We start from the raw sequence: 20,307 nt of genomic DNA on the forward strand, positions 1-20,307 counted from the left end.
CCTTTGAGAATGTCTTAATGAAAAGCAAGGAATTTCCTGCAAAGGCTTGATATTCCAACACATTTTCTGAAAAATATAAATCTGTTTCTAGTTCAGGTTCACTTAAGGGCAAGCTTTTCAAAGTTCATTTTGTCTTGCATTGCGTATGAATGTGTTCACTGCCATTTCAAGAAGAGTTGAATTAGGAGTGCATGTAGAAAATACTCAAGAATACAAGAAAACAGTTTAAGTGAGTGATATTTCTTACACCAAGTTTTGCCTATGTGTATGTACTTTACCAGATTAGCATTATTGTATTTCTTATTATTTGTTTGTGGTCACAAATGAGTCAAGTTAAAAAGATACAACATTTTCTAAGCCTTTGAAAATGACATTGGTACAAACACAGTATCTAGCTAATTTGTTCAATTACTTCTTTTGGCAAATGAAACTTGCTTGTTCCATGTTGATGTTATCAACATCCCCCCAATTCATCAGTCTTGTATCATCATTGCAGACCAAAGTGTTTTCTTTAAAAGAAAAAAAATTAAAAATTCTTACATGAACAATTCCATTTGGAATGTAAGACCATACTTCTTATTCCTCTATTCCATTATTGCTATCCCAATCCTACATTGACTACACCTGTGTACTTTGTTTTGTTGGTGCACAGCGTAAAATGTCATTTTACATTATCTTTGCTTTATTCTTCAGGGGGATTATTGAATAAGATGGGCTTGCAGTGACCAAGTTGACCTTCTGAATTTTCAAAAATACACACTTTTTGGTTGTTCTTTTTTTTGTTTTGGTTTGGTTTTTTTGGGGGGAGGGTGTTTTAGGGTTTGGGTTTGGGGTTTTTTTTGGTGGGTGTGTGTTTGACAGATCTGGAAGACCAGTTAAACTTTGTATTCACAGCTACAGGGGGAAACAAAGTAAGTGTGATGGCTTATAATTATAACCTTTTCTAAGGTAAATATGTTCTGCAGAAAAGTCAGTTCAGCAAACAAAGAGCAGAAGAAAACATACAACCACCTTTCCAAGAAAAAAAGCAACTGATCATTACAGAAAAACATAACACTCATAAATTAGAATTGTATATCTTTTCTTAATTAAAAAGGGGGAAATAAAAATAGTAATGTTTCTCTGAATTAAAAAGCAATTACTGATAGGAAACCCCCACCCCCCCCAACCCCCCAAAATTTCAGTTTTATTGTCCAAAGTGTTTTTCATACTGGAGAGGCACAGAGGAAATGGGGCTGCAACATATGACTTGGGTAGTTTATTGAAGGCAAAACCTTCAGTAGAAAGACAGACAGTCTTGAATCTAGAGACAATTAGTGTGATTCAGTATTTTACGGAATAAGAGTTCTTTCCTTACTCAAAGCTATAAGAAGAACAATGCAGTCCTTATCTTGGACTTTTTTTCTTTTTTTTTTTTGCCGGGAAGAAGACTATTATGATTGTCTCTGAGTCAATCAGTAAGGCTAGATGTCTTCCAGTAGGGAGGGGAAATAAGCAAGCATTAGCTTGGGTCCAGGAAGATTTGGTGATATGCTTCTTAATGTTATTTTTCAATTGTTAGTATTTCATATAATATCATCTAGATGTGTACTGAGTTAGGACAAACTGTTATACAGTATGTTTATACAGTCTTCAGAAGTGTGCTCATTAGTAGAAGAGACCATGAATTGTATAAGAATGGCTTAATACATACTGAAAGCAGGTGGAATATGCTAGGGTTAATGCAGTACATACTCAGAGCTTTGAGAGATTTGTCCAGCTTAACTTCTTTAAATGGTTTGCTAACCTTTCAGAGGTGCAGCAGTAGAGAAGCCCTATTAAATCCTTATTAAATCCTGTAAACCCTGGGATTGATTATTCTATCTGAAATTATTCCAAGAGACACAACTTTTCTGCTCCACTTCCTCAGATTTGATTTCACACTAATCAGTTTGTGTAGCATCCTTGAACCACTCATATATCCTTCTAGAATAAATTGCAACATGCTCAGTTGACCATTTGCACCATACCTTGTCAGTGCAAGGCATTCTTTAAACAAGCAGGACCGGGAGTCTGTGTTTAGCTGCTGGTCAAGGAAGTATCAAAGCGATGGCAGAGACAAACCATCATGATCTCCAAAGTGTGCAAGCCGGAGTGGCCAAAGACTTAACACAGGGGACAGGGCAGGGCATTGTCTGGGATGGCAGTGACACATTCTCTTTTTGGCTTTGTTAAAGGGTTTATAGCGGGGAATTCTGATGTTAAAGGTCTTCCTGAATTGAGATGAGAGTCAGTAGACCATGCTGTTCTGGGAGACTTTTATGTCTTTAGCAGTAGACATGTTTGAAGCAAGAATCAGGCACTCACAGTGAATTTCAGGACATGTGGACTCACAGGGAAAGAAACTGAGGAAAATAAGACCTAAATCCCATACGAAGTTTAATGGCCAGGCTAAGCACAGCCCTATAAACCCTTTTACTTCTGCCTGTACAGATGGTCTAATATTCCCAAATTCCATTTTCATTTTGTTGTTAGAAGATCCACCCAGACTGCAATAAGTAAAAGCCTCTGTTGGAGATGTATCTGCCTTTGCAAATCTGGGTTTATATTTGTAGGACGTAATAAACCAAGCTGAACTGACATGCACAGCTGGAGAACTTCCTTTCCCCAAACTGGTCACCTTGCTATTCCTTTTGTAGACATCTCTTCCTTTTACAAATTCCAGGATCACTTCCAGAGACATCATGCAGTGAAGATGAGAGTGACCAGGCACCCTGTGAGAGGCACGTAGCCACCATTCACAATCATTGCTCTGGAATTTATCATGCAGTTACATGTAACTGCAAAGACAGAATACCACAAACTAAGAGCACTCCCTCTCTGGACTGATGAAAGTATAGAAATTCACACTTTCCAAAACGTAGCAAACCAAATTGTAGGCAATTTGTGTATTTTTTCTGCTGTAAAAAAGCACCCATCTGGAATTCTCAGTGGAAGTAACATCATAGAATTGTAGAGTAATATGAGTTGGAAAGAACCTCTGAGCTGGAATGATACGCTGCTGAAGAAACATCCGACAGTACAAAGCAAGTGACCTAATTGTCAGTGAATTAATCCTTTCTGCTGCTTGTTCAATGGCTGACAGTCCAAGCCTCCCTTACTCACTCGCCATGCCCACATTCACTTCAGAAAAAGAGTAGGCCAGATGGTCTGCAAAGCTGTCTTCTTCTAGGCAAAAGAGGGTAAGTTCTGGAATTAAGGAGTCTGTCTTTCTGTGAAACAGAACAGAAAGTTGAGTGACTAATCTGATGGCAATTGCTGAGGTATCATGCTGGGAAAGTGGCATTTTCTAGGGAAACAAGGAACCAAACCATTTGACCTTTTAAAGGTCCCTTTTAACGTCAGTAAGAAATCATTTGGAAGCCAGGACAGCCATGAAGGACCGATGTTATATCTCCCTACAAAAGCACTTCAAAGTAAGCAGACAGCCATATATTTTCACTGATGTAGGTTCATGGAAAATGTATAACTCTCAGTCAAATATATGGACAATGATGGAGCAATCCAAAATAAGCATGAAAATGGTTGCAAATCCAACATGTTTGACACCTTTTCAATATTAAGTAGGTGATGAAAATAGTTTAAAAAATTTTTTTACAAATACAAGAAATTCAGAAAATTTCTACCCAGTACAAAATATTCTTGATTGTGAAGCTCATAATTTAAGCTGTATGAGTGCACACTGATAAAGTCTTTTGTATTTCTCCCTCCTGCTTCCTCTGCTATTTGGAAATCCAAGGGGAGAACACTTGGAGGCACAGCCATCTGCTCTTCTAAACACATCAAGTTTAATTGCGTATTTTAGCAAATTATGATACACCACATTTCATTTTTAAGGGAAAACTCTATGGTTCATTGTGCTTTGGCAGGAACTGAACAAACTGCAAAGCACATTTGGCCTTTTCTTTAAAGGTCTTTCAAAATTGACCCCTCCCTTTTGTCTGATGTTCAATTCCTCATTGGCTGGCTGTTAGCTTCTCATGAAAATTTCTTTTTTTATTTTATTATTTATTTTCTTCCCCCCCCAAATAGGGTATTTTCATTGTTTTCCATCAAACTCCATTGCAAAGACTAAGCTCCAATTTGACAACTGTATCTTTTCAATTAATTCAAAGGATGGATTGAGGAGTAAATGAAGACAGTTGGCCCTGATGCTAAATATAAAAACATACAAACTCATCAGTTTTCCTTTCTTTTCTGTTCTTTGATTTAAAGCGCCTTGAGACTTAGCTTGTATCTTTGTAGAAGAGAAATAGAAAAACAATACAGAAGAAATAGAAGACTATGCTCTAACATTGAATGACATCAATAACGTCGTGGAGATATTTTTGGTTTTTTTTTCCCAATTCCTAGGCTGTTCATGTTCATGTTCATGTTCACGTTCATGTTCACGTTCATGTTCATGTTCATGTTCATTCCCTTTTTCTAGAATCAGACATATTGAACCTATTAATTTTGATAATTTATTGACATGTCTAAGAGATTTAAAAGAAAAAATTCTCCCTGTACTCTTCTTTGATTAGAAGACACTGACCGTTGACTTGCTTTATAAAGTAATTGCTTCTCAATTTTGTTTAGACACACCACTTTCCAGCTTTATTGTGTATTGTTATTTTCCTTTCTTTATTTTGTTTTTAATGTCCTGCCATTCACCAGTTTAGAGCCATTATCCCCTTCGGAGAATCAAGTTTGCGTTTTTCTGTGGTAAAATATAGGATCAAGCAAATATTTAACTATTGTTCAGACAAAATTGTGTTATGTTGGGATGTGCTATCTCATCTTGTATTACACTGTGAGCTTGTGTTTGTACATTGTGAAGGCAGGAGATGCATGACTTATGTCTAAGTTAAAATATGAAGCTTATGCTTTGTTTCACATACTCTCTCCCTGAAGCTGTGATACAGACAGACTGCACTGTAATTAATCTGTTTTCAAGAATTTTTTTTTTCGTTTTGTGCTCTGGCAATTTTGGTCACACTTAGTTTCTTAATTTTCAGGGAAACAGAAAGCATAGAATCTGAAATCTAGTAATTAATCTGTAACTGCACAGGCTACTGCTTTAAAATGACAGTGCATCTTTAAGAATTAAACATTCAGTCACAGCATGTTGCAGTAAACTCACTGAAACTTAATATCTTCTGAGACACTTTTCAAAGCGGCATTTAACATGTAATGACACTTAATTGGATTTTTTTTTTGCTGGTTTCAGTCAATTGAAGTCATTATTAGTGTGGAGCACAAATGGAGCTGAATTTGAAGAGGCGCTCGTTGAAACTCTCTTCTTATAACGCCAATAAAGCATAGTGCAATCGTAACTCCTGTGACTGCTAATCTTCTGGATCTGATTAATTGTAAAAACTGATAAAAAAATGTCTACTTTCAGGGTAGTGTAGCCTTGATTCATTGCTTGCAGTTGACTGAAAAACACATTTACCAAACCTCAGAAAAACACAAACCATGGGTATCAGCCTTGAAATAAACAACAGAGGGTTGACTTGCAAAAGGTAAGCTATGGATTTCATAGAGATATGAAACACAGAAGTCTCTCTGAGTACCTTACTTTGCAATTCAGTAAGGAAAAATGAAGGTCACTGTTGCTTTAAAAGCTTTCTTAAAAAAGCCATTGCCAGCGCAATTTGCTACTAATTGTACCTGATGTCATTTATCTAAATCCTTCTCATCCTCGCCTATTTTCCATCACATTTATCCATGGCTACGCTTTTGTAACAGCCTCTTTGCCTGCAGGTGGGATGGTGGGACATTAGGTACCATTGCACTAGTGCTGGTTCTTCAACAAGTGACAGGTGGCTTGTTTCTGTCCCTGAGGGGTGGGATAATTTATCTCGCCAATGAGTTCAGCCTCTGGCAGCCTAGAAACTAAGAGCCTTGAATGTTAACTCAAATCGTGGCTGAGGATGCATAACAAGACTATCTCTGGAACTAGCACACTGACCAGGAGGGTATCCAGCCTGCAGAACAAAATGCCTCAGTGTACACTTAGCTGCTGCCTATTGCTAGAACTGCAATAAAACACACTGATGTTCATGGCATATAATTACACGACATGACTCATTTGTCATACCCTAAATAACTGTAATTGTAGACGTAGAATTTCCTAGCAGGAAATATGCTAGACTTGAATTAAAACGTAGCATGTGTATCAGAAATCTAAGAGTATTAATAATATTAAGCTTATTAATAATATTAAATTTATGAAGGGAAAGTGTATAACTCCTTTTTACAAATATAGACATCTCATAGAAGAGCTTATGCGTTTAGGATTTACAGACAACTATTACTCAGACCTGTGGTGATACTTCGCAATACAAATGCAGTCATGATTTTTACTGTTTATAATTTCAGGTGAGATTGAAATGGCTTCAAAAAGTCATACTGGTGTGCATTTCAGTTCGAACCTTTTGTTAAAAATAGGATATCCCTATTTTACAGAAGGTTGTCTGGATGTTACCATATTTTTGCCTGAGTTGGGGATGGGAGGAAAACATATCTTAAGTATTACTTATTAACATTAAAGCTTTCCTTTGGGATAATTAAAATAACTATGAAGTATTTTCAGTCTGTTGCTAAAAATACTCTGAATCTACGCTTTCTCTGAATGTATTGTTTTGAGTTGCTGATTCTTTTGATGTCACCAGAGGGTGTGAATTCTGTTCCTGAGTCTCAGCGTCTACAAGTCCCGCAGGGAAGTATATGGTCTTTTCTCAGTGTCACCACAGTGCCAGGTTATGGAAAGAACTTTGATAATCATCATGATTTCATGCAAGGGAATTCAACAGTAAAAGTAAATAAACATAATCATGCCCTTGCTACAAACTGATTTCTTAAAGAAAACAAACAAACAAACAATTTCAATTAATTTTAACTTTATGCATGCTATGTTGTTGTGTTGGGTTTGTGTAGTGGGGGAGGGGCTACAGAGGTGGCTCCTGTGAGAAGCTGCTAGAAGCTTCCTCAGCTCCAAACTCGGACCCGCCTCTGGCCAAGGCCAAGCCCATCAGCAACGGTGGTTGCGCCCCTGTGATAGGATATTTAAGAAGCGGGGAAAAAAAGACTCCTGTGGTGGGAGAGTAACATGGAGGAGGAGAAGAAGAAGAAGAAGAAGAAGAAGAAGAGCTACAGTAAAAAAAGAGGAGGAGAAGAAGAAGGTGGAAGAAGAAGAGGAGCTCCAGTGAGGAGTGGGATGTGGGAGATAGATACAACCATGCAGACACCGAGGTCAGTGAAGAAGGAGCGGGGGAGGTGCACCGCAGCAGAGATTCCCCTGCAGCCCGTGGTGAGACGGCAGGCTGTCCCCCTGCAGCCTGTGGAGGTTAACGGTGGAGCAGAGATTCCGCTGCAGTCCGTGGAGGACCCCACACCGCAGCAGGTGGCTGGGCCCAGAGAAGGCCGTGACTCTGTGGGAAAGCCCACGCCGGAGCAGTTCATGCAGGACTGCAGTGTGTGGAAAGGACTTGAGCTGGAGAAGCTCGTGGAAGGCTGACCCCCATGGGAGGGGCCCCACGCTGGAGCAGGGGAAGAGTGTGAGGAGCCCTCCCCCTGAGGAGGAAGGAGCAGCAGAGACAATGTGGGACGAACTGACCGCAACCCCCATTCCCGTCCCCCTGCGCTGCTGGCGGGGAGGAGGCAGAGGAATCGGGAGCAAAGCTGAGCCCGGGAAGAAGGGAGGGGTGGGGGGAAGGTGTGTTTTTAAGTGGTTCTATTGGTTCTATTTCTCATTATTCTACTCTGATTTGGTTGTTAACAAATTAAATTGGTTTCTTTTTCCCCAAAATTGAGTCTGTTTTGCCTGTGACCATAATTGGTGAGTGATCCCTCCCTGTCCTGGTCTTGACCCACGAGGTTTTTTGCTCTATTTTCTCCTCCCCATCCTGCCGGGGGCTGGAGGAGTGAGCGAGCAGCTGCGTGGTGCTTTGTGGCCGGCTGGGCTTAAACCATGACAGTTGTCCATGTTATTTCTTTGCTTGGAACATCCAAGAGGAAGATGAGAAAGTCCTTTATTTCCTACAAGATCCAGAAACTTGTAGATATATTAGTAAATTCTTAGAAAATTCATCCTGTATGCAAAGCAAAATCCACACTACATATCTCAGGAGTAAATCATACTATTTATATGTCACTGGTCACATCCTCCATATTTAGGAAACTTTTAGCTTATTGATGAAAACTCACTTTATGAGTTCATACTGTATTCTTGCACGTAATCACGGTACATCCAGTAGAAATATTACCACAAAGCACTGAGCCAGATACAGAGAAGAAATAAGGTGCAGATAATAAACAGCCATGGCTATTAACTGCTAGAGCTCTTATGGAAGCATTATGGATGGTCTTAAATCAAGACTAGTTGTGCTATAGCTCAGGCTGCGTCTTACAGAGCATTTACTGGATGAGACTGAGATACACTGGGGACAAAACAACTAACTGTAGTGGTTCTTTCTGACCTTAAAATACGTGGAAGAGGGAAAACCGTATATTGACTGATAAGTATATCACAATGCATACTGAAATGCTGGAGTCAGTGATCAAACAACACTTTCAGACAGGAAATAAGAACGCTCCCCCCCATTACTTTTGGTTTAATTGGAGGTTATCTTTGAACACTCAGAGCATTAGAAAGAAATCTTCTGGTGAGAGGAGCTGTGAACATGCAGTGAAACAAAGAGGACATGGAGTCTTCTAATACAAGAGGGGTGTGTATAGGTGTGTGTCAGCTAGCGTTATTTCCACCCCTACTTATGGATAAAATTATTAAACTTTTTGCAAACAATTGCTAAATTTGGCATTATTTTTGAAAGGATAAAATTGCAGCGCTATTTACCCTCATAATAGGTAAGTAGAATATTCTCCCTTCTAAATACTTCTAAATTCTTTAAACTGTTACTTTGCAAGAGTCATTAAAACTGGTTTCTGCTGAGGATTTTAAAGGAATAATGCATTATTTTAATATCATTTTAATACTAAGAGCTAAATGTCCCCTAAAATAAATGCAAACTAGAATTAATAACAAAGAATCAATATTGATGATTTGTTCTTCTAAATAATGATTGGAAATTCTTCCAATTTGCCCATTCTTCACTCAAACAAAAAAAAAGTATTTTGGGTTTTTGGTGTATTGCATATGGTAAGCAAGAATGGTGAATTCACTATATGGTAAAAAAATGTAATGAGTATATTTATCCAAGGAGTAATAAATCTAAAGTTTAATAGATAGAATAAAAGCTTCTCTAGCACATGCAAGCAAGATGCTTTCATACCAATCTTGGCTGCCAAGAAAGGAAAGGACAAATAAAATTTATGATACGATCTGCGGCTATATGAGTGCAGATGTGCACAAGTATTTTCCAAAGAGAAAGCTTCCTCAGCTTTGCTTCCATTAATAATTTTAAGAAGTCATTATGTAGCTAGCAGTATGTGTGCTAATAAATACCAAATAATTCAGCCCAAAGTTGGTGTTTAGATGTTCCACTTCTTTTTCAGTCTGGGTTTCATGAATTCATTTAACTCATCCTTTCCTCTGAACAAGGGAGAGTACTGTTTCTTCCCTGTGGCTATTGCCTGATTATGAATAAGCACTTTTAGAAGACCTGAGCTGTTAAGGGGTCTTTTTTTGTAACAAAGGATTGAGTCTCTGACAAGGCCTGAAAGCTAAGCAGGTTGTCTGAGTAAGTTGTAAATAATTTTTCCCCTTCAGACTGTATCATTTTTGCACTTATGACACCTGAGCAGTGTCTTTGCTTTATTCCTCTTTAAAGCTTTTTGAATGCAGATTTAAAGTTCATCTTCCTTTTTTTTAGGCAAGCAATTTCAGTTATTGTCCTTACAACTTGCTCACAGGTAGTTAAGAAGGTCTTGAGTCAGCTTTATTGTAGTTACAATATTTCATAGAATCATCGAATATCTCAAGTTGGAAGGAACCCATAAGGATCATCGAGTCCAACTCCCTGCTCCTCACAGGACTGCCTAAAACTAAACCATATGACTAAGAGTGTCGTCCAGGCACTCCTTGAACTCTGACAGGCCTGGTGCCTTGACTACTTCCCTGGGGAGCCTGTTCTAGTGACTGACCACCCCCTCAGTGAAGAACCTTTTCCTAATGTCCAATCTGAACTTCACCTGATGCAGCTTCATTCCATTTCCTCATGTCCTATCGCTGGTCACCAGCGAGAGGAGATCAGCACCTCTCCCTCTGCTGCCCGCCTTGAGGAAGTTGTAGACTGCGGTGGGGTCACCCCTCAGCCTTCTCTTCTCCAAGCTGAACAAACCAAGTGACCTCAGCCACTCCTTGTAAGTCTTGCCCTTGAGACCTTTCACCATCTTGGTCGCCCTCCTCTGGACACGCTCTAGTAGTGTGATGTCCTTCTTATACAGTTACATTGTTATAATAGTTACATTATTTCTTGAACAGGTTCAAAAAAAGGAATCTACTTTAATTAAAACAAATCCAAGAAGGGATTTCATGTTAAAACACTGTAAGAGATGATCTTTTTCTCAGCTGACCATGTATCAAATTAATGAATCACTAGCTGTTTACCACTCGACTAGTATCCAGTTCACAAAAATATAGTACCACTGGAGGCACTAAGTAACATACTTCATAGCAATTTATTTCATTGCAATATGAGAAGCAGGAGGAAGAATAAAGTCTGGCTTTGATTGAGTGGAAGCAGATACTGAAGAGATCATGGTCTGTACTACATTTGCCTTCTGGATGACTGAAGTATGACACTATTCTGAGCTTTATAAACTCCTGTTTCTTCTGAACAGAACTTCACTCATCTATATCTAATGAGAAAAGTTGGTAAACTTGGACTGATGTGCCACAGAGTATTAATTCCTTTACAAAGACCCCTTTCCAATTTCTTTTTTATAGGGTATGAATTCTTTTTTGATCTAAAAAAACTTCACGGAGAAAATGCTGTGGTTGCCCAGCGTCAAAGATCAGGCCACCTCAGCTGGAAAATTTGAATGTGTAGAATTGGAGGTTAAACTCCTAATTCAACAGTGATTATCTCAGATCTCCAGATCCAGCCAAACCTTGCATTATCCTGAGATTGGTTCACCACAGGAATCTTATTTTCACTGCTTATATCCTGCAGAGGCTTTTCTTTTCCCTACACTACCAATACTGACTGGTGACATTTAAAAACTTTTTTGAGAGTCATCATTTTAATCTGCTTAATTGCAAGGACAGATATTAGGTCTTCCACACATTTTTAGGCTCAGAATCCATATTTTATAATTTCATTCATGGAGTGAAACTAAGTGTCATGAACACTATTGAGATTGTCCTACCTTGGACTACAGTCTATTAGCTTTTTCACTTATTAATGAAATAGCAAGGCCATTTTTTGTATGTGTGCACTCCAACAATGCAAAAGAGCCATTGTCCAGAGGTGCTTTGGTGCATAAAGAAAGACAGAGCAGTGACCAATTACGTGAAAGTAGAGCTTCAGTTCATGGGGGTCAAGATAAGTCCAATAATTTCAGTCCAACTATATCATTTTATAGCAGTTAAAAATCCCATCTACTGTGACTTTTGTGTGAGAAATCAAATGCATGTGGGTCAAGAAATTACAGTGTTAAAATTCCCATGGCAACATTAACATGATCACACTACACTTATGGTTTGTGGTATTTTGGATTACTAGCCATACTGAGAAGTGCTTTCATGCAGATTGTACAGTATATGTATTACATCAGAATTAGTCTTTGCATGGAAATATTAACATTTTAATTTCTTGACTGCTGTATATTTTAAATTCGTAACTTAATTTCTGTGTTAGTATTAGGTGTTTATTTTAATGAAATTTCTAAGAAAAAGAAAATAGAGATGGGAAAGAAGACAATTATCAAAAGGAGGAAAATAAAAAGGAATTATATACATGCTTCATTTCAAAACCATAAGTAAATAAAGCTCCCTGAGACTGCAACAAAGATGCACTTGCCAATAGCAGCCTAGGTGACCTAGGCATCTTCTTCTCCGTCCTTTATGTGTTCAACACTCACATGGTGAATTCTGTGTTTGCAATCCTACAATTCTTCCTGCAACTGACACTGTAAGGAATTTCTATTGTAATATTGCTGACACAAAACATGTAACTGCATTATGTGATGATTGTCAAAGGCTAGCACTTGACAAGATGTCCTTGGAGTGCAGCAGGAGCTGGTTCTTCTGACAGTCAGTGTCGGCCTCGTTGGCACTGGCTGAAGCACAAAGGGCTTCTTCATTTAGCAGCTGCATCTGTTTTGTGGGCCTCCTAATCATTCCAAAGAATGCAAAAGAAAGGTAAATGTAAAGTCTGCAATCATACTTCAGAAAGAAAATGATGGAAAATGGCGGGGGGGGGTGAGTGTTTTGGTTTGGTTTGGTATGGCTGGTTTAGTTTGGTTTGGTTTGTTTTGGTTTGGTTTGGTTTGGTTCAATTCGGTTTGGTTTGGTTTTCTAACAGAAATCAGAATAAATTAAGCCTCTGGTCCACCCAGTGCAGTATCATTTCTCCAATAATCATCAGATGATTATGAAAAAGAACCCATGTAACAACTGAGGATATTAATCAGAATTTATTTTCTCATTTAAGGCTATTCTTCCCTCCAAGTCTTCTTTCCGATAGATGTTGCATTTAGACCCCTTGTAAGTGCAGGACTTAAAAAGGTGTATTCCATAACCTGTGACAATGTTTATCCACTCATGCTGATGGAAACCTGTATGGAGGTTGTTGCAGCTATCATACTCTTGGCCTTAAGATGTATAAATCATTGCAGCATGTCAGACTCTATCTGCAAAATGAGGACATGGCATTTCTTGTCTTTAATAAGCTGTGGATCATTGTGTTGCATCTAGCAGAATCACACTATTTGTAATTTACACGATGACCTCTTCATTGAGTTAAAACCTATTTCTATGTACTCAACAGCTTTTTTCAAAATAGTTTCAGTGCCTTATTCTGTGTTTCATTGTACTTATCCCTGAAGATAATGGAGATGTTTTGCCCTCTGATTTTTTTCCTGAAAGCTTGAATTTAGCAAAAAACTTTTTACAAAGTATGTATCTCCCTATTGAACTTGTAGGCTTCCTTTCTGTAGCCACAGTGGTTGTATTCAAGTGATTCTTCCATCCTTCAGTTTCTGTGTTTTTCAATGTAATCAGATTATGATTAATGACTGTAACCTTAATTCAAGTAAGAGACAAAAAATAACAAGTATCCAAAATGAGTTGAAGCAATCTGTGTATCAGCTTCAACCATACTTGGCTGCTTCTGTAGGCGTGCATTGTTGTGTCAGTCTTTTTAGCTTGTATACTAATGTTATGTTTGTAACATTGAGGGGAGGATGATGCAGGAAAGATAATACATTAAGAGATTTTGTAGACTTTACTTTCCAGTTTAGAAAATTCCCTCAGCATAAATATAAATCCACCTCTGTTCTTTGCCTCCTGCTTGGCATCAATGCCATATATGTTAGTCACGGGCATGGTACTAGATCATAGTAGGTAGTGACTATCATCTAAACACTGTGGATAGGTGGCCTTTAAAAAGGCATGCAGCAGGGAATTTAAGTGCTCTTTCTGAGGAAATCTGGAAATCTTCAGAGTTGAGAGCAAACAATGCAGCAGTTGTGAAAATCAACATTTCCAATTTGGGAACTGTCAAGAGCTGACTGGCTGTAGATGTAGGAATTGGACAAAATCTGAGGAAAGACAGCAAAACAACTCAAAATATTACTGCAATGCCACCCATAAATGTTAGCAGAATAATTGTGTTTCCCTGTGTCTGAAGGTGACGTTGCTTAACTCAGGGACAGAGCACTGTGAAGAGTGTGCTCTTCCTCAGCTCTGCAGGGAAGCAAGTTATTTCCAAAGAGGGCTGACATAATTTGAAACTGCTTGTTTCCGTCCCTGAGGAAGTTTGTTTGTCTTGTGGCAATGAGAAAGTGCTTGAGGTAGCTGAGTGACTGATTGGAATTATGTCCCCAAGGGTCTTCTGAAAAGACTCAACAGAGAGCACTCCCAGAGTGCTAGTGAGTGTGGCTAATGGGGATCCAGCGGGTCACTCTCTTACGCTCTTTACAATTCATCACTGGGGTGAATAGCAGCTTCTGTAGTTAGCCTTTGCCAGTGTATAATCTACACATTTGGGAAGCTGAGGAAGGTCTGAGCTCACACGGAGGAGACGTTTGAAAACTCCTCTTCAGACAATTGTTTGTATGCCTCCATCTTTTAAGTCACTCCCTGAGCACTTGGTGTGACTCTTAGGAAAAGAATTGTTCTGGTGTGTTGAAGATGATTTGAAAATAAATAAGTATGTTTTCTGTTTGTTTTATTATTTCCTCATGAAAACTTACTTAAAGACCAGAAACTGCAGGCTTGACTATCTGTAGTTCAATGGCTAGCAACAGGAGCTCAGCTCCTCAGAATGCAGCCGTTTATCTAAGTGCTTTAAGTATCAGTAAAGCTATCTAACATCAGCCCAAATTTGTGCGTTTTCCTCCTAATTGCCTGTTACTTTGTTGCAAATGGATGTTTCAAAATGCCAGCTCACATTCACATTATGCATTTCACTATATCAACACCCCATCTAAACCAGGGATTGTTTCAAATTGCCTACCTTTCAGTTTCCATCTACGTAGTTGGTGAGATTGCATGCTATTTCATAAATTAACAACAGTTTCTAACCTGCTGATTCATTCGCAAGGGTGAAAGGTGAATGTTCAATGATTTCCACCACAGTTAACGTAAACATTGACCTGATCGACTGCAGTGCTCCCTCTGTGCCATAACATAGCCACAGATTTATCATTCCTGCCTCAGCTTTGCTCCAGGCGCCTGATTAAAAAGCCCAGACCAATGTCTGCTTTTATCTGCTTACTTTGATTTTCACTTTGGAGCACTTTACCAGGACTGTACTCATGGCTCCCTGCTGCTCACATGCTTTGTGGCATTTATTGTCTGAGTTTTCCTCTCAGTGTGGCACCAAGGTCTAACTGCATAATATACCTTCTGCATGCAAGGATAATCCCCATCTTCCTCATCATTCTACTATACTAGGTATGATTTCTATAATGTTGTGGACATAATAGGAAAAAAAGCAATCACAGAAGTCCCTGGGATTTTCAAGTTGTCTCAGAAGACTAATAAAATTCACCATATGTTTCTTCTATCTGCTGTGAACCAGGCTTCACTTCTTAAATCCATGCAAGAAGCTGAAGGTTTAGTGTGATGATGTCATCTAGACGAATAGTTTACTAGAGTTATTGCTATTAATCATGGCTTACTATTCGTCTGTTTAAAACCACATGGGGTATAGCACTAGTACAAAAAAGTTTATTAGGAAAAATGACTTTTCAGAAGTAAAGACTTATTGAACTTGCACATGACTTGGTGTCGTGGTTTAGCCCCAGCCAGCAGCTAAACACCGTGCAGCTGCTCCCTCACTCCTCCTGCCTCCCAGTGGGATGGGGAGGAGAATAAAAAAAAAAGTAAAACTCATGGGTTGAGATAAAAACAGCTTAATAACTAAAGTAAAATAAAATATAATACTACTAATAAAAATATAATAATAATAATAACAATAATAGTAATGAAAAGGAATATATAAAAAAAAAGAAGAAATAAAACCCAAGAAAAAACCAGAGATGCATAATGCAATTGCTCACCACCTGCTCACTGATGCCTGAGCAGCGATCCACCTCTCCTGCCCAACTCGCCCCCAGTTTATATACTGAGCATGATGTTCTATGGTATGGAATATCCCTTTGGCTAGTTCGGGTCAGCTGTCCTGGCTCTGCTCCCTCCCAGCTTCTTGTGCACCTGCTTGCTGGCAGAGCATGGGAAACTGAGAAGTCCTTAACTTCGGATAAGCACTACTTAGCAACAACTAAAACATCAGCATGTTATCAACATTATTTTCACATCAAGTCCAAAACACAGTGTATTAGCTACTAAGAAGAAAACTAACTCTATCCTAGCCGAAACCAGGACAGTTGGAATAAAAGAAAAAAAGAAAGATTAAACTACTCTGTATTGCTTAAAATGCAGGCCCTTTCAAATAAACAACAGGGTTTAATGTTAATCTCATTATCCATACAAAAATTCTAAGAATAGGAGAAGACATTTCAATGTCTAAGTAATGAAGGCATTTACTTAAAAATGGATGCATGACAATATTTATTTTCAAACTTTACACGTTTTTCCAGTCTGTGCAATTTCATGTGTTTTAATATTACTACAAAAATTCCATTATCTATCAGTGCCTGTCTTTAGTTTTGAAGAGTTTGATATGACAGTAATCACAGAATAGAAACTTCCAGGTCTGATACAAATTCCTTTGCTGGAGCAAAGCCAGCTCCGTAAAGACTGATACAATAAAAATATAGAATGATTTAAAATATTTTGTTTTAGTAGAAGAAAGTAACTCCTTCCAAGGCCTGGAAGCAATATTAAATAACATTACTTCCTCTCCTGAATGTAAAAAGACTATAAATGCATTCAGCAGTTATATGAGTTTAAGAGCAAAAAGTAAGATCATCTATAAACAAAAAGAGGCTAAAATGACTGTAGCACAGCTAACTTCCCTCATTCTTCAAGGGCTACAGTAAGTTGATAAACAGCAATGATCAGATTTTTTTCTTCATGTACAGCTGTGATATTTTTGATTCATTATAAATCTTCAAACCTTCCCGTGAAATGTTCACCTTTCATATATGACACGGATAGAAAACTGGAAGGTGACCTGTGTGTGCATTTGGAGGTGTTTTCAAAGACAGTCAACACTGGCTTTTCAGGTCCATAGAAATCACACAGTTTTAACATTCTAAAAATGTGAGCAAGGTCAGGTCATCTTTTAATGATTTTGAAAGTCAAGGTATTTTAAATTCGAAAATCCCTGTAAATCCAAAATATATAATTACTTTTTTTCCCTGATCAGCTCACATAAGAGCTAAACCAGAAATAATGTTAACCAAACAGGGTGATTTTCATTATTCCTAACATGAATTAACAAACTTCTACATTAAGATACCTCTTTATTTTATTAGACACTCAGTTCAAACTGATAATCCTGAACAGTACAATCCCTTATTTGTCATGACTTCTTTTATGTTAGAAAATCTAACATACTTTTTTCCTTAACTCTCTAATATGATCTTAGGGAAAAAAAAAAAGAAAAAAAAATCATGCCCATGAGTTTTTTGTTTTCCATAGCCTTAACAGCTGAAGAGATGACATGTGATATGAGAGCTCTAACTTAGTAGGCAAAGGTATATAATAAGCTCCTATGACCAGAAATTGAAATCAGGTAAAAGTGAAAGAACAATTAATCTGTTGGAACAGACAACAGATGAACACTCTGACAGTCAGAAGTTTAAATCATGAGTAGATGTCTTCCTTAATTATATACTGTAATTCAACCACACATTTCATGCTAGAATCTTTGGATCTTGAGGGTGATCCAACAAGTTTATTATGATTACATGACTATAATGACCTAGTCTGGTCTTTATTAAACATATCCAGCTAAAGCAAGTGAGTTGTCGTAAAGTATTTTGATTAATAAAGTATAATTTCCGTGACAGTAAAAATTGACTTAAATTTTATTCTTGCTAGACTGGGACAGGTTCTTAGATGACATAGACTAGCAGAGCTTCCCTGAATACAGCACTCTTAGTTATATATAGCAGCTGAGGAACATTGTTTTGTGCCTGTAGAGGTAAAAGGATTATCTTTTTGGTCCTGTATAGCAGACCATGTGTAAGAAGAGTCATTGCAATAGTAACAGGATAATGGCTGTGGAGGCCGAAGCAGTTGTCAAAACTTTTTTTGGCAGAAAACAGTGTATTTGATAAAACTGAAATATCTATGATGGATTTCTGCTTTCCAGGACATGCTTTGAGTAGTCACAACATAACTGAAAATTAGGAACATTTCTGCCTATTAAATAAATACTTTTTTCTTAAAAAATGTCAATGTTTTGAAGTAATATTTTTTTTTACTGCCTTTTGCACCATTTCCTTTAGCATGTACTAGTATTTCATGTCCAAGACAACTTTATTTACTTTTTTCCTCCCTTATTCTGTTCTACCCACTGAAAAAAAATAGTACTTTTTAAGGGAGAGGAACTGACTAATACAGGAGGAAAACAGGAAAACTCAGTCATGTGAGTCCTTCACCTGGCTGGGGAGGGAACAATGAAGCTTTGATGATACTCCCTAACACGAATGGGTGTAGGTATTTTAGATATTCATATTACATCATAGCATTTTCCAGCCATGCCATGGAGGCTTTAGAGAGGACTTAAAACAAAATCCTGTCTAAATTTCATCAGTGAGTTTCAAAATTTTCTTCTTAAAAGTGGCAACATGTTAACTCATCTCGTCTGTACAACCCATTGTACAGGCTGCACAGGCAGCCTGGTGGGCATGGTACTAAGACAAAAAATCCAAATTCAAGATTAATGATAATCTAGGTGCTTTAAAACTTGGTGTACTCACAGCACGGCAGAGGGACAAGCTGTGTGGGGCAGAGGGAAGAATGTCGGTCATGCTGAAGAAGCAAGAAAAGATTTCACATTCCTATCATATGCTATATGAGCCTTAGGGACTACTATATCACTAACACTGTTGTGACAGTGTACCTGGGTAAAAAGACTATGAACTGCCAAATAATTTTCATACCAAGGTAATAAGACCTGAGCAGTGAGGGTCTCTCTTAAATTGCAAAACACACTACATGTTACTTAACAGATAGGAACAGACTGAGTTTTACACTGCTAACCCTATTCAGTTCAGCAGAAGAGATATAATTACTGTTTTCTAGAATGGAGCAGTGCTCTTAAAGTTAAGTGGTCAAATCACCAAGTCTTAATCTCTAAAGTACTCAGTTTCATAATACTTGTTACATCTAATCAGCCAGACAGAATGATAGCATGGGATAGAGTCATCTAATTACAATGGCTCTGCTAGGTGTGGCTCCATCAATATTTCAAAATAAAAAGTGCCAAGTGAATCAGAACAACTAGTTTTGATCTGCCGGGTTAGGACTCTTCATGCTTTTCTCATTTGCTGAATGAAATACAGAAATGCCAACAGCTTTTGTACTTACTTTATATTCTATATGAACTGGAGTAGGTTTTTAAGTATCCACATAACTACAGGCAGTTGTTTAGATAAAATCTTCTACAATTCTATGGGAGAAAACATTACATGAAAAAAAAGGGAAGGGAAGGGAAGGGAAGGGAAGGGAAGGGAAGGGAAGGGAAGGGAAGGGAAGGGAAGGGAAGGGAAGGGAAGGGAAGGGAAGGGAAGGGAAGGGAAGGGAAGGGAAGGGAAAGGAAGGCAAGGCAAGGCAAGGCAAGGCAAGGCAAGGCAAGGCAAGGGAAAAAAGAAGAGGAGGGGAGGCAGTCAACTACAGTAAGCATAAGATACTGTTTATCCCTTCCTTGGCACTAATAGAATACTTTTACCAAATAGAAGTAAAATACTAATAAAAAGAAAATGAGATTTTTTTTCCATGAGGAATATAGTGGTAGTATCGGATTTGTTTGCTTTCTTTCCTCTCCTTATGAGGTTGAGACATGTTTTACAACACACAGACAGTATCACAAACATAATGTCTATTCAGTGGATCCATAGATGGATCTCGTATCTCAGCAGTACACCAAAGTTTATCTTGGTATTAATCAGTAATGTAAAATGTTCTGAATTTGCAAAGAAAAACTTTTCATATTAGTTGAAAATGTCAAAACAACTCATCCTGACATTTTACAAAATATTTTTTTTTCTGAACTTCTTTGTTTCATGAACATTTTCAGTATCATACATCTTAATACTCTTTTGGGTTGAAAACAAATGTTGAAATATTAGGATGGAAATTACATTCTCTGAATATTTCCACGGAGTTTGACAACAGCAATGGACAATTTCAACTTTATCTTCCTAATAGAATTGTCAGTATTGTTAATGGGAGTAATATAATGAATATTTTCAGATCTGGGTACATGTATTGCTCTCAGGTATTGATCAGTTACTAAATAACCATGCATACTCCCATTTAGAATTCAATATAGAAGAATAAGGGTCTACAGCACAGCTTTTCTTTATCTTTGTGTGTTTTATGTGTTTTTTTGATATCATGAGCTCCTTTCTAAGTTTACTGACCCCTTAGCATAGTTGGAAGAACGGTTTTGTTTCATAGCAAATAAGCTGTACTGATTTACTGGCATTTCATGCAAGCAACAAGTTATAAAAACCTGGTCC

The sequence above is a fragment of the Gymnogyps californianus genome, chromosome Z (assembly GCF_018139145.2).
Source record: "Gymnogyps californianus isolate 813 chromosome Z, ASM1813914v2, whole genome shotgun sequence".
NCBI classification, from domain to species: Eukaryota; Metazoa; Chordata; class Aves; order Accipitriformes; family Cathartidae; genus Gymnogyps; species Gymnogyps californianus.